The sequence below is a fragment of the Bidens hawaiensis genome, unplaced genomic scaffold (assembly GCF_021521415.1).
Source record: "Bidens hawaiensis isolate Kalapana, Puna unplaced genomic scaffold, B.hawaiensis_p1.1 tig00038002_1, whole genome shotgun sequence".
Classification (NCBI taxonomy): domain Eukaryota; kingdom Viridiplantae; phylum Streptophyta; class Magnoliopsida; order Asterales; family Asteraceae; genus Bidens; species Bidens hawaiensis.
In genome coordinates, this window is record NW_027505511.1 from 12,079 (window position 1) to 27,943 (window position 15,865).

The 15,865-nt window shown below is 40.8% G+C and overlaps 2 pseudogenes; both read left to right on the top strand.

Moving 5' to 3' along the window:
* Positions 1–1,411: 1,411 nt before the first annotated feature.
* On the top strand, positions 1,412–3,000 carry LOC143613656 (aldehyde oxidase GLOX1 pseudogene; annotated as a pseudogene).
* Positions 3,001–3,730: 730 nt separating this feature from the next.
* LOC143613654 (lysM domain receptor-like kinase 4 pseudogene) lies at positions 3,731–6,005 on the top strand (annotated as a pseudogene).
* Positions 6,006–15,865: the final 9,860 nt, after the last annotated feature.

Consider the following 15,865-nt stretch of genomic DNA (forward strand, 5'->3'; position numbering starts at 1 on the left):
AAAAACCTACACGCAGGTCAGATAAGGGTAAAGTTTTGCCATCCTACTAAGTGCAAGTGACGGTTCTACCCGCACAATCACGAAAGAGGAAGCAAAACTTCACACCTATTATCAACCACGTTCAAAGGTTAACTTATCCTCAAAAGGTAAGAAAAACCTACACGCAGGTCAGATAAAGGTAAAGTTTTGCCATCCTACTAAGTGCAAGTGACGGTTCTACCCGCACAATCACGAAAGAGGAAGCAAGACTTCCTGTTATCAACAACGTTCAAAGGTCAACTTATCTTAATGCCTTAGAAATTTCGAAAAGGAAAACCTACACGCAGGTCAGATATAAGTTAAAGTTTAGCCATCCTACCAAGTGCAAGTGACGGTTCCACCCGCACAATCACGAAGGAGGAAGCGAAACTTTAACCCACTATCAACCACGTTCAAAGGTTCTTATTCTAAACACTTGGAAAATTGCTAATTTAAACTAAGTATGCAAGTCATAAGTTTATAAAGCAAGGAACCCAAAGAAGGAAATAACAATCTCATACGCAAAAAGATTAATATTTCAAGAATATATTACAAGGATGGCCGGGAAACTACCCGCCTAAAAGAAAAAAAAAAAAAAAAAAAAACTATACAAGTCTTAGCAATGGGAAGGGATCTTCAGGATCAAGCTTCAGGGACGCTTCCACTTGGACCCGCTCCGTCAGAAGAACGGGGTGGTTCGAGGAACGCTTTGAGGACAGCTAACCCATCATCAGCAGCAGCTACTTCGTCCACCTTCTCCACCACTGGATGCGGGAAGGCGGCGTATTGGTTCAATGCTTGGTCATAAATGGCTTCGGTATCCACATTGAACAAAGGGAAGTTGGAAGGCGGGACGCCTTTCTCAACAAACCCTAGACCAAGCAAGAAGCCGGCCTTTTCCCCATCCTCATGAGAAGCGTTGAGGGCTGCGGTCATAGCATCATCGTAAGAGGTCTCTGAAAAGACCCGACGCACAACCTACAAAGAAAACACAAGTATTAGAACCTTTTCTTACAAAAGAAAAGCGTGAAGATAAAACTAAACATACCTGAGGCAACGCTTCTCGAAGAAGCCATTGGAGGGCAGCTTGAGCTTCGTTATGGGCGCGTTCGGCTTCGCTCTTGTTAAGGTTGGCAAGTAAAACTTCCTTTGCGGCAGCCTCTTCGACGCCCTTAAGCTTCCATTGAGGGGTCACAAGAAAACCAAGTTTTACCTTTTCTACAAATTGGTATGGCAGCATTAATGTTCATGATCTTCATCTTCATCTTCCTCCATGTTTCTATCTCCGGCCACCGCCACGGCGTCGTGAGTCCGGCACCACCACCTACACTACCTCCACAACCACCCATAACACCAAATGACCCATTGATATTTAACACAACAAAACTTGAATCAAGAAAACCTTTGGGAACATGGGCTGTTCTACAACAAAACATAGGCATATCCGCCATGCACATGCAACTCCTACATAATAACAAAGTCGTCATCTTCGACCGGACCGACTTCGGCCCATCAAACCTAAGTCTACCATTCGGTCGACCCTGCCGGCTCAATGACGAACTCATCCAACCCGACTGCACCGCTCATTCCATCCTCTACGACGTCCCATCAAACACATTCCGCCCACTTTACGTCCAAACCGACGTATGGTGCTCCTCAGGAGCCGTTAACCCTACCGGCACACTTGTCCAAACCGGCGGTTACCACGCCGGTAATCACAAAATACGTTCATTCACTCCGTGTGATGATCGTGATGAAACGTGTGATTGGGTTGAGTTGAGAAGAGATCTAAACGTTCAACGGTGGTACGCTTCGAATCATATTCTTCCCGACGGGAATATTATTATCGTCGGCGGGCGTAGAGCATATAGCTACGAGTTCTTCCCACAAAACCCTGCCGGAGCTTCTCCTTTATTATTATTTAACCTCACATTTTTACTCGAAACAACTGATTACAAAGAAGAAAACAATCTTTACCCGTTTCTACACATCTTACCAGACGGAAACCTGTTTATATTCGCGAACCAACGTTCGGTTTTGCTCGATTACATTCACGGGAAAATTGTTCGTGAGTTTCCGCCCATTCCCGGCGAAAAACGATCGTACCCATCAACCGGTTCGTCGGTTTTACTTCCAATTTCGTTAAACGTAGAGTCTTCAGCTGCTGCAGTGGCGGTAGAGGTTATGATATGCGGAGGCGTGTTAGGGGGGTCGTTTTCGATGGCGGAGAATGGCGTTTACGCTGCGGCTTCACGGACATGCGGGCGTATGAACCTTGTTGAGCCTCAGCCGAAATGGGTCATGGAGGAAATGCCTCTCCAGCGAGTGATGCCGGATATGATATTATTACCGACTGGAGATGTGCTTATTATTAACGGAGCCGCACGAGGAACTGCCGGCTGGGAGAATGCGGTTGAACCGGCTTTGCATCCGGTTCTTTACGAGCCGAGAAAAAGATTATTCACTGTGTTAAATCCTACAACAAGACCAAGGATGTACCATTCATCAGCTGCATTATTGCCAGATGGCAGGATCTTAGTGGGTGGAAGTAATCCACACGTGGGGTACGAGTTCACTGGAGTAGAGTACCCAACTGATCTAAGTTTGGAGTCGTTTTCGCCTCCGTACATGGACGAGCGATTCGCTTATTATAAACCTTCAATCTTGACCGTTGAATACGGTGCTGATGAAAGTGTATCGTACGGTCAGTATTTTGGTGTCACGTTGAGTATGAGTTTGAGTGGTTTGGATCGGAGGGTCACGGTAACGTTGGTTGCGCCCTCGTTTACGACTCACTCCTTCGCGATGAACCAAAGGGTTTTGGTTTTGCGTGTTGTGGTTGTGGAACAAGTATCGTTGTTTGGGTATAAGGTTACTGTGCGGGCGCCTTCGTCTCCTAATGTTGCGCCTCCGGGGTATTATATGTTGTTTGTGGTACACGATGGGGTACCAGGTCATGCTGTTTGGATCAGACTGCGTTGATATTAGTCTTTTTTGTCTTTTCTTTTTAATTATTGATATTCTTTGATTTGAAAATATATATTATTTAAGGATATTTTTATTGTCAACATACGCTATCCTTCTCACCTTAACAAGAAAAAGTAATTAAAAAAACCTCTATCAAACTCACAAAAATATTTTTTTTATAAAAAGGTTGATCAATAAGAATTGAGAATCCTTCCAAGAGATTTTTAATTGACCAAAAGTATTGAGTGGAATTAACCTAACATATGCATATTTTGGTTAAATTATGATTTTATTAATTGAAAAAATTGTGTTGTAAATTTTCGACACCACAAAATTATTCGGGTTTACTACTAGTAAAATATAACACATAAGTCTCTAGTTTATTCTTTTTTTAGAACGATGCTGTTTTTAGGCCACTGCACTCCAATTTGAAAAGTACCGTTGCCTCACTTTGACCAAATTATGTTGTCTTAACCGGCTCATTGCCCCACTCCGACCAGACTATGTCTTAGCCGGCTCATGCTGGCTTCAACGTTTATTATAATAGTACTATAATACATACACACCTAAAATATTAATCTTTTTATTCTATTTGAATTTTGATTATCATTTCCTCAACCAAAAGTATTCATTTATTCTTTCCTATGTGGGCCATGGTAGCAAGTTGTCAACACGTTGAAATAAACTTTTTCCACCAACATTTGAACAAACCTTCCACGTTTACCAGGAAATTGCTGTCTTTTGTCTCACTCTCAACCTCCGTTGACCCCAACAGCCTTCTACATTTACCACCAATTCAATTCAAATCAGTTATCGTATACACTCCAATCAATTCATCAAATCACTTGATTCCAATACCTTCCCACCATGACAATTTCAATTCAAAACCTTCCTTACTAAATCCCCACATAACAATATTATTCATTTCTATCATCATCCCTTCATCCAACTAAGTCAACTCCTTCCAAACATGTCGTCGTCCCTGCGTTTTCTCTCCGTTTGTTGTTTCTTCTTACTCTGTCCACATGTTTTGGGCCAAGCCCAGCAACCATACATCAGGAAGTTGACTACAAACTGTGCTATCAAAAACGCTTCAACTTCGGTTTTTGGTTATGCTTGTGACGGTGTTAATCGCACCTGTCAAGCTTACCTCACCTTCCGATCCAACCCGCCTTACAACACTGTTGCTTCCATCTCCAATCTGTTAAATGCAAACCCAACTCAGCTCTCACAACTCAACTCTGTCTCACAAACCTACACTTTTGGAACCGGTGAAATCGTGCTTGTGCCCACCCGGTGTTCGTGTGTCGGTCAGGTGTACCAAGCGAATGCCACATATGTTATCCAGTCCGGAGACATACCTTTATTGATCGCTAACGACACTTTCGGAGGGCTGTCCACTTGTCATGCTATTAATGCTGAAAGAAGTAATCTTACTACTAATATCTATACAGGTTCTAAACTAACTGTGCCATTAAGATGTGCTTGTCCGACTGAAAAACAAGCCGCTGCTGGTGTTAGGTATTTGTTATCTTACTTGGTCACTTGGGGACAAACGGTTTCGGGTATAAGTGCTAGTTTTGATGTTGATACTGGAATGATTCTTCAAGCTAATGAATTATCAGAACAGGATTATAATATCTACCCCTTTACCACCCTTTTAGTTCCCCTTACAAATCCGCCTACAAGATTGCAAATCATAGCACCACCGCCACCGCCAGCCACATCGCCACCACCAACACCAATACAGCCACTACCTCCGCCCTCAGCCAATCATCATAAATGGGTGTATATTCTTGTAGGAACCCTTGCAGGGGTTGTTCTCACATTTGGTATCGGGTTATGCGCTTTCTGGTTTTTCTTTTTAAAGAGAAGGAAAACGGCTCTGCCTACGACTTCTTCTGTTTCTCAGAGCTTTGAAGCAATTGAGAAACCGGGGGATAAGAAGTTGGATTTTGATGAAGAGTCAGAATTCATGGAGAGTTTTAAGTAACATAGCTCAATCCCTCAAAGTTTACAAATTTGAAGAACTTGAATCAGCCACACAAGAATTTAGCTCTAAATGTTTAATTAAAGGGTCTGTTTACCAAGGTACAATCAGAGGAGGACGTGTTGCCATCAAGAAAATGCATGGTGACGTGTCGAACGAGATTCGTTTACTCAACACCATTCACCATCATAATCTTATAAGTTTATCAGGTGTTTGTTTTAGTGAAGGTTATTGGTACCTTGTTTATGAGTTTGCTGTTAATGGGCCATTAAGCGATTGGATCTATTATAATGCACAAGGCAGCAACAAATTGTTAAACTGGATGCAGAGAATGCAAATCGGTTTAGACGTAGCAAATGGGCTTGATTACCTCCACAGTTATACCACGCCTCCGTATGTTTACAAGAATCTAGAAAGCAGCAACATTCTTCTTGATGGTGATTTCAGAGCCAAGATTACAAATTTTGATCTTGCAAGGTCTGCTGAAGGACAAGAAGGTCAATTCGCACTGACCCGACACATTGTTGGTACTAGAGGTTACATGTCCCCCGAGTATTTGGAAAACGGTTTGATCTCCACAAAGCTTGATGTCTACGGATTAGGTGTTCTGTTGCTTGAAATAGTTACAGGAAAACATATTTCTGAACTATACGAGAAGGTGAACAAAAATTTGTCTGAGGTTTTATATGATGTCCTTGAGGAAGAAAACACTGACAAAAACGAAAAGTTGACCGCTTTCATTGACCAACGCCTCCAAGGGAATTATCCTCCGCAGCTCTCCAGGTCTGTGATCAAATTGATTGACGATTGCCTCGATAAAGATCCATCAGCTCGCCGGATATGAATGAGGTTTCACAATGCCTTTCTAGGGTTCTAACCGCCTCACAGGCTGGAGAATTTTCGCAGAGCATTTCAGTTCAAGGGAGATGATTTGGTAAAATGTTAGATTGTGTATTTTATTATATGATCTCGACATATATATCTTCTTGTACTTTCATTTGTTTTTCATCTAACGGTAAGGTATTATCAAATAGACAAAAAGTATATTAAAAAAACATAATAACAAAGAAATTTACAAGAATAATATCATGTCTAATCATAGCTGCCTGTTTTAACCAACAATTTCTAATACTGAAATCTGTAAATATGCTACTCTACCTAATATAACAAGACAAATTTATGATATACAATATGACAGACATCTCTAATTCTATTTACTAAGTTGGTCTTGGGTATGTCTTCTTACTTCTTTAGATGTATAATATCCTAAAACCTGTGTGAAGAAGGAATACAACCAACAGTGAGTAGATTACCCTCTAGCTCTATTTTAAATCCTAATTCTAGGTTACAATATATAGGGGCAGATCTACGTGGTCGATTTAAAAAATAAGTACGCATTTATTATATCCGGAAATTGACTGGATCGTATATTCATGAACGCTAGAGGTGGTCAAAAAAACCGGTTACGGAACCGGTTTGGCCGGTTTAACCGAAAACCGGTTTTTTAAAAACCGGTTTTTTTAAAAACCGGTTTGACCGGTTTACGTAACCGGTTTACGTATCGGTTATAAGTTTTGGACCCAAAACCGGTTTTATAACCGGTTATAAAAAAAACCGGTTTTTTTTAATAACCGGTTATTAAAAAACCGGTTAACCGGTTTTTAAAATAACCGGTTATTACCGTTATAAAAAAAACCGGTTAACCGGTTTTTTAATAACCGGTTAACCGGTTTAACCGGTTTTCGAACGTTACCAAACGGCCTTATAGCCGTTTTTTTTGTGTTTTTGACCGTTTTTTAGCCGTTTTTTTTTGGTTTTTTTACCATTTTACCCCCACAAACATCTATATATAGTTTAGGTTGGGTATTGGTTAGATCACACTTGATTATACAACTCCAAAAGCTCTAAACGTTTATTTCATACGCGATTATACAACTCCAAACGCTCTTCTTTCGTAGTCGTTTATTTCATACTCGAGTATACCACTCTTAATTCGTAGTCGATTATCATGGCCTCCCAAAGTGCTGCTTCATCGGTCAACATGGGTGCCTCGAACACGGGAGAAACCGTCGTTCGGGTCATCCCCACGAAACGAAACCAAGATATTTGGCAACATTTCGACCTATGCGAAATGTCTAACGGAACCCAAAAAGCTAGATGCAAACATTGTTTGAAGTTTTATAACAAAGAAGCAAACTCCAGTTTAAGAGCTCATGTAGAAAAGCCCTCTTGCAAGGTCTTGAAGGACGAATCCGGAAGTAGTTCGCAGCCGGAGATGACGAATCAAGGAACGGTGTTTACGTACGACCTTGAAGCGGTACGTCAACAGTTTGGCAACTTTGTGATTCAACAATCACTTCCTTTCAACCACTTCGACAACCCTCAATTCACGCAGATGATGCAAACGTATGTTCAACCACGCTACCAACACGTAAGTCGTTCGACCCTTAGAAGAGATATGCTTAAAGCATGGAAAAACGCTAAATCCGAACTAATTTCATACTTTTCAAACTTACAAACTGGTGTGAACTTAACCACGGATGTGTGGTCGGTACCTAATGGTTCGCCCGACTCATACATTTGTGTGACGGCTCATTGGGTTGACCCCCGGTCGTGGCAAATGATGAAACGAACCGTTGCGTTTCAATTGTTTGATTACCCGCACACGGGTAGAAATATTTTTAAACTCTTGGATAAAGTCATTCGACAATACAAGATTGAAGATAAAATCTTTTCAATATCGTTTGATAACGCGTCCAACAATACGGCCGCGGTTGGCCATTTAAAATTAAAGTATAAACCTATCTGTGATGGAGCGTTTTTTCATAGCCGATGCATTGCACATATTATCAACTTGGCCGTGCAAGATGGGTTAAACGTGATCGAAACGCAAAGAAACAATTTTAAAAGAATGTTACGAGATGTTTTTAGCAACAATTCAACATTTTCAAGATACAAAAAATTTTGTGAAGAAGCTAACTGTCAATGGTTGGGGCCTAACTGGGATTGTCCAACAAGATGGAACTCGACTTGTGAAATGTTTGAGAAAGCCATCCAACAAAAACAATCGTTAATTGCGTTTCATCAAATTTTGTCAAATAGGGGTAAATGTGCACCGTACGATCCTAGAAACTGGTTATTGATTGAGATCGTTACGGAGGTTCTTCAAATTTTTAAATCTTGCACAAGTAGTTTATCCGGGGTTTACTATCCAACAAGCCCCATTGCTTTACCAAAAATTGCTGTCATGTGCACAAAGTTGAGTGACCTTCATTGTAGGGGTGCACCTTATTTTGATATGGGTGTAAAAATGAAAGAAAAATTTAAAAAATATTTTCAAGAACTACCCGCTGTTTTGACCTGTGCTGCTGCGTTAAACCCTTGCATCAATGTTGGTGGTGTTGAAGCTTTAATAGAAAAAATTTGTGATGAGCTAGGGTTAAACGACGATCAAAACCCCTATTATAGCCAAACTTTAAAGAATGATTTCAACACCACCTTGGCAAACATGTATGATGTTTACCTTACAAGATACGGGTCGTCTTCCCAAATTCATGACTCGTTAAGAGCTGTTGCCCAATCCCAATCCCAAACCGACCTTGAAATGGGGATGTACTACATGATTTGGGAAGACGCCGGTAAACGTCAAAGGGTAAACACCCCAAGCAGTGAACTTGGAAGGTATGGTGGTACCAACTTTGTGAAACACATGACTCCGGATGAATTTAGAAGTCTTGATTTGCTGGCTTGGTGGAGAGGTAAGGAGGATGAGTTTCCGATCCTCGCCGCCATGGCCAAAGATTTACTAACGGTCCAAGCTTCCACGGTAGCTTCGGAGTCTGCTTTTTCTGTTTCTGGCAGGGTTATATCGATTAGGAGGACTCGACTCACTCCACCAGCTGTAGAGATGTCGATTTGCTACAAGGATTACTTGGACTCTTTAGACAGGGCACAACATCAACGCTCACTCGAGGGGGAAATGGACTATGAGGCGGCCTTGTATGAAGACGAGGTCAATCAAGGACACACTCAACCAATGACCGATGAAGAAGCCGCGTACGACGATTACCTAAGGAATAGCTCGGGATCGGGTAGTGTAACATCCGGAAATTTCAAAGGTAATATTAATTATATTACTTATTAATAGATGGGAAGTTTACTCGGGTTATCAGGAAATAAATAAAAGAAAGTTATGTTTAGTTATTTAATGTCGAGTAAGGAACGGGTCTTGGGCTTAGTTATTTTATGAACTCGGCCTGTCTCGACCCGTAGGAAGCCAACCCGAGCCTAACCAAACCCGTAGTATATAAACGAAAGTTCTTGACACTTCCACCATTTTCACCATCTTCCTTCACTTACACCCACCCAAACACTCTCATTTCTAGAGAGAGAAGCTAGAGAGAGAAAGTTCTCAAATCACAAATCCGAGTCCACAATCTTGTTCCTAATCGTTTTTGGTAAGTCCCTCTCGAGAATCATCCGTTTTCATAACCATTTTCGACCTCAAATCGAGCAAAAACTCCCATTTTCGTAACTTGAGTTTTCGGGTCAAAAACCGCCTTGTTTTGGTGTCAAAATGCAAGCTTTTGTGTTTAAAAGTACTAGGAATCGATAGCCCTTTCAATCCCGAGCATTTCCATGTCAAAAACTTCGATTTTGGGTCGAAATCTGGAAAATCCGGAAAAACCCGTAGGTTTCTCCGTCGCCCAGCTTGAAGGAGTCGAATCAGTCCATTCGATCGAATGAGTCAATCGAACCAGTCCATTCGATCGAATGAGTCAAATCGAACCAGTCCATTCGATCGAATAAGAAAGCAACCGAATGGTCTCCGCCTCATTCGACCGAATGAGATCCGTATTCGATCGAACGAGTATCTATCCGATCGAACGAGTGCCATGTTCGATCGAACGAGTTTTCCCAGCTGGTTCGATCGAGTGTGTGTCTAGTTCGATCGAGTGTGCCTCAGATTCGATCGAATATGTCCCTATTCGATCGAATCAAGCCAGAACCAAGTTGTTTCCAAGTTCGCCTAAGGTTTAACTTCGCCTGAAGTGAAGTTCGTTTATAAAATGAATTAAAAACCTAATGGAAAATGTGTTAAGGCAGTTATCGAAAACGAGTAGTAGTAGTTAATTGATATGTGTAAATATTATACAGTTAGCCGAGCCCAGTTAAAGAAAGGAATTACAATCAACGGAGAACGTAACCGTGTTCAGGTGAGTTTCTAGCCCCATTTATGTGTTATGTTTTCGGGGCTGTGTGCATACTCGATATGTTTGTTAATACGCTTATCCTAAGAGATAAGTGTATGCCTTATGTGAATGATATGATATATAGGAATGATTGCTTGATGGTACGTGAACGATCTTCGGATATTGCACGTACTGTCAGGTTGTAACACTATGTGTAAGGTAAGTATGATATGTATGTTTATGTGTATGAACATGATAGAGATAATAGAAGAAAGAAATGATAATGTATGGTTACGAAAAGGGTACCGAGCCCTACTAATACTCGAGGTATGATGTATGGTTGTATGGTGACGAAGAGGGAATCGAACCCTTCTAATATTCGAAAACTAGGGACCAGACCCTTATAATATCTGTGATGTTAGGGACCAGACCCTTATAATATCTGTGATGTTAGGGACCAGACCCTTATAATATCTGTGATGATAGGGACCAGACCCTTATAATATCTGTGATGATAGGGACCAGACCCTTATAATATCTGTGATGTTAGGGAATCGAACCCTTCTAATATTCGAAAACTAGGGACCAGACCCTTATAATATCTGTGAGGTTATAGGGCGAAAGGCTCTTTAAAACGTATGATTATGAATGTAAAGAAAGTATGTAAGTAAGAAAGAAAGTATGTAAGTAAGAATGAAGGTATGAGTACTTATGTGTGTATGAAAGAAAGTTATGAGGTTAAGTACGAATGTATGTAAGAAGGTATTGTATGATATTGTATGATTAACTAGAACTCACTCAGCGTAGCTGACTTTTAGTATGCACGCAGGTGAGCTGATTATAGAGCTAGCATGAGGATGACACACGGCATGGATTGAACGGCTGGCATCTGAAGAAAGAAGTAAAGATGTTTTAAATATAAAGTTTTGTGTTATGGTATCAAAGAAAAGATTTAATGTTTTGTAACAAATGATTGACGTTTTATATTCCGCGAAAAGTTTTTAATAAACTCTGATTTGAAGGACTGTGTTTATGAGTAAATCCGACGTTAAAGTAGGGCTACCGGGTTCGGGGCCTTACAAGTTGGTATCAGAGCATAAGTTCGAGAGATTTAAGCATCCTACATGCTTAGACTCGAACAGAAAATGGGATTTAAGTAAGAAAGGAAAGAAGATGCCAGTTCAAGAATGCCATGTGTCGCTCAAGCAAGATCAGTAAAGGTAAGGTGTATGATTAAATGATATATGTTAATGAGAAAGGAAAGATATGAGAACGTCAGGGATAGGAATAATTGATTGTTTGATTTGACAAACTGCTTAAGTAGAACCAGCACAAATAGACTCATAAAGGGAAGTGTATAGGACACGGAAAGTAACGTGATCAGCTAATCACAACTGGCCACTGTTATTACCTGTTAGCCTTACTATCCTTGTACTAGATAGTTCCTTGAGTGATGATGTTTGTGTTTTCCCTTTTAGATTACGATGGCTGGAGCAAAAAGGTTTGTTGGTAAGGGAGGTCACACTGGACGTCCTCTTGGAATACGCGTTGTCCGAGAACCTTCTGAAGAACTAGTTACTACCACGAAAAAGGATAAAAGTGAAACTTTGCAAGGACCAAGCAGCAATGAAGGGTATCAGCTGGATCCTGTTACTCAATTTGCCATTTCTTACGCTGTAGCTGCTGCAGAGAAGAAATTTCGTACTGACAAGTCTGCCGAAAACCATGCAAGGGCCACTGAGAAGGCAGGAGGAGACGGAAAGAAGGGTGATGATTATAAGGGAGGAGCGAAAGGAACCAAAGGATCTGTAGATGTCGTGGAGTATGCGGGGAAGAAGATACTAAAGGTCGCGGGAAGGGAAACATGCAAAGTGTGCGGGAAGATGCACCTAGGAGAATGCAAGGCTGGTCCAAATCAGTGCTACCGATGTGGGAAGAAGGGACACATAACTCGTGATTGCACCGAGAACCAGAAATGTTATAAGTGTGGTAAGTCGGGTCACTTAGCTAGGGATTGTGGGGGAGCAAGAACGGTGGGGGAAAAGAAGAAAAAGAACCCAACTCCAGAACCAGAGGAAGCCGATGAGGTGGATCCACGCAAAAAGAAGGCAAGGCAAGAGGGGTTCACTGCTTGTGAAAAATGTGGGAAGAGACACCCCGGAGAGTGCAGAAAGGGATTAGGTGTTTGCTACAGGTGTGGAAGAGCAGGACATTCCTCTGGGGAATGTAATGATTACCATAGGTGTCACAACTGTGGAGGACGTGGGCACCTAGCAAGGGATTGCAAGAAGCCAAAGGAAGGACATGAAGGAGAAAAGAAGGAGAAGAAATGGGCTACCTCTGCTAAGCGGTCTGGCGAGATGGTGACAACAACTGATGAGAGGAAGGCCAAAGTTGGGAACAAGGATGCATGTAAGACGTGTGGGCAAGTGCACCTGGGAGAATGTAAGACTGGGACAGACAGGTGCTATCGGTGTGGAAAGAGTGGGCATTATTCTCGAGAATGCCCTGATCGTCCAAAGTGCTTCAAATGCGGAAAAGCTGACCACATGGCTAGGGATTGCAAGGAATCAGGGGCGGTAGGTGCGAAAGGATGAAGACTTTGGGAAACTGCAGAGAGGAACACCTGATGAAGGAATAATTGCTCATGCAATGGTTCTATTAAATTACATTTGCTTAAGAACTTGTTTTGTGTTAAGGTTTAAAACTTATGTTTATCTGTGGTGTGTAATTATTTTGAGTTTGGTTAAGAATGATTATCATGTTATGGTGAAATGTTGATTTAGACAATAGTGTTAAAAGTACTAATCGAAACCCTTAGAAGGATGAGATGAGTCTTGGTGCATCGAGGGTCTCATGGACAAGCTACCTTAAATAGCTAAAACACATGACCACCATTCGATGGCTGTAAAGTCGGAAGTAGGAAGGGTAACTCAGAAAGCGAAGGCAATTCTATAAAACGTGTAAATGTAAGAAGTTTTTCCTTTTATAGGGAATAAGTTAGGTTTCGGGGACGAAACCTCTTTAAGGAGGGAAGACTTGTAACATCCGGAAATTTCAAAGGTAATATTAATTATATTACTTATTAATAGATGGGAAGTTTACTCGGGTTATCAGGAAATAAATAAAAGAAAGTTATGTTTAGTTATTTAATGTCGAGTAAGGAACGGGTCTTGGGCTTAGTTATTTTATGAACTCGGCCTGTCTCGACCCGTAGGAAGCCAACCCGAGCCTAACCAAACCCGTAGTATATAAACGAAAGTTCTTGACACTTCCACCATTTTCACCATCTTCCTTCACTTACACCCACCCAAACACTCTCATTTCTAGAGAGAGAAGCTAGAGAGAGAAAGTTCTCAAATCACAAATCCGAGTCCACAATCTTGTTCCTAATCGTTTTTGGTAAGTCCCTCTCGAGAATCATCCGTTTTCATAACCATTTTCGACCTCAAATCGAGCAAAAACTCCCATTTTCGTAACTTGAGTTTTCGGGTCAAAAACCGCCTTGTTTTGGTGTCAAAATGCAAGCTTTTGTGTTTAAAAGTACTAGGAATCGATAGCCCTTTCAATCCCGAGCATTTCCATGTCAAAAACTTCGATTTTGGGTCGAAATCTGGAAAATCCGGAAAAACCCGTAGGTTTCTCCGTCGCCCAGCTTGAAGGAGTCGAATCAGTCCATTCGATCGAATGAGTCAATCGAACCAGTCCATTCGATCGAATGAGTCAATCGAACCAGTCCATTCGATCGAATAAGAAAGCAACCGAATGGTCTCCGCCTCATTCGACCGAATGAGATCCGTATTCGATCGAACGAGTATCTATCCGATCGAACGAGTGCCATGTTCGATCGAACGAGTTTTCCCAGCTGGTTCGATCGAGTGTGTGTCTAGTTCGATCGAGTGTGCCTCAGATTCGATCGAATATGTCCCTATTCGATCGAATCAAGCCAGAACCAAGTTGTTTCCAAGTTCGCCTAAGGTTTAACTTCGCCTGAAGTGAAGTTCGTTTATAAAATGAATTAAAAACCTAATGGAAAATGTGTTAAGGCAGTTATCGAAAACGAGTAGTAGTAGTTAATTGATATGTGTAAATATTATACAGTTAGCCGAGCCCAGTTAAAGAAAGGAATTACAATCAACGGAGAACGTAACCGTGTTCAGGTGAGTTTCTAGCCCCATTTATGTGTTATGTTTTCGGGGCTGTGTGCATACTCGATATGTTTGTTAATACGCTTATCCTAAGAGATAAGTGTATGCCTTATGTGAATGATATGATATATAGGAATGATTGCTTGATGGTACGTGAACGATCTTCGGATATTGCACGTACTGTCAGGTTGTAACACTATGTGTAAGGTAAGTATGATATGTATGTTTATGTGTATGAACATGATAGAGATAATAGAAGAAAGAAATGATAATGTATGGTTACGAAAAGGGTACCGAGCCCTACTAATACTCGAGGTATGATGTATGGTTGTATGGTGACGAAGAGGGAATCGAACCCTTCTAATATTCGAAAACTAGGGACCAGACCCTTATAATATCTGTGATGTTAGGGACCAGACCCTTATAATATCTGTGATGTTAGGGACCAGACCCTTATAATATCTGTGATGATAGGGACCAGACCCTTATAATATCTGTGATGATAGGGACCAGACCCTTATAATATCTGTGATGTTAGGGAATCGAACCCTTCTAATATTCGAAAACTAGGGACCAGACCCTTATAATATCTGTGAGGTTATAGGGCGAAAGGCTCTTTAAAACGTATGATTATGAATGTAAAGAAAGTATGTAAGTAAGAAAGAAAGTATGTAAGTAAGAATGAAGGTATGAGTACTTATGTGTGTATGAAAGAAAGTTATGAGGTTAAGTACGAATGTATGTAAGAAGGTATTGTATGATATTGTATGATTAACTAGAACTCACTCAGCGTAGCTGACTTTTAGTATGCACGCAGGTGAGCTGATTATAGAGCTAGCATGAGGATGACACACGGCATGGATTGAACGGCTGGCATCTGAAGAAAGAAGTAAAGATGTTTTAAATATAAAGTTTTGTGTTATGGTATCAAAGAAAAGATTTAATGTTTTGTAACAAATGATTGACGTTTTATATTCCGCGAAAAGTTTTTAATAAACTCTGATTTGAAGGACTGTGTTTATGAGTAAATCCGACGTTAAAGTAGGGCTACCGGGTTCGGGGCCTTACAGGTAGCGAAGAAAATGAGTAACAAACATCAACTTGTTAATGTAATCGTGTCTAAACATTCTTTAATGTTTGTATTTTTGAGTTACGAATATGCGATAACGATTTAATGTTTGTATTTTTAATGTAAAAGCTATAAATGAAAGTTATGTGTTTTTAATCTTCCAAGCAAAGAATGCTAACAACGAAACCCTAAACCCTAAAGCAAAAAAAAAAAAAAAAAAAAAAAAAAAAAAAAAAAAAAAAAAAAAAACCGGTTAACCGGTTAGACCGGTTTTTAAAAACCGGTTATAAAAAAACCGGTTTAATAACCGGTTCTAACCGGTTTCTAAACCGGTCCAAACCGGTTTGGCCGGTTTGAGTTTTCAGCAATAATAACCGGTTAATAACCGGTCCGGTTATTAACCGAACCGGTTTTTTTCTGGATAAAAAAAACCGGTCCGGTTAAAAACCGAACCGGTTTTTTCAAAAAAACCGATTTGTGC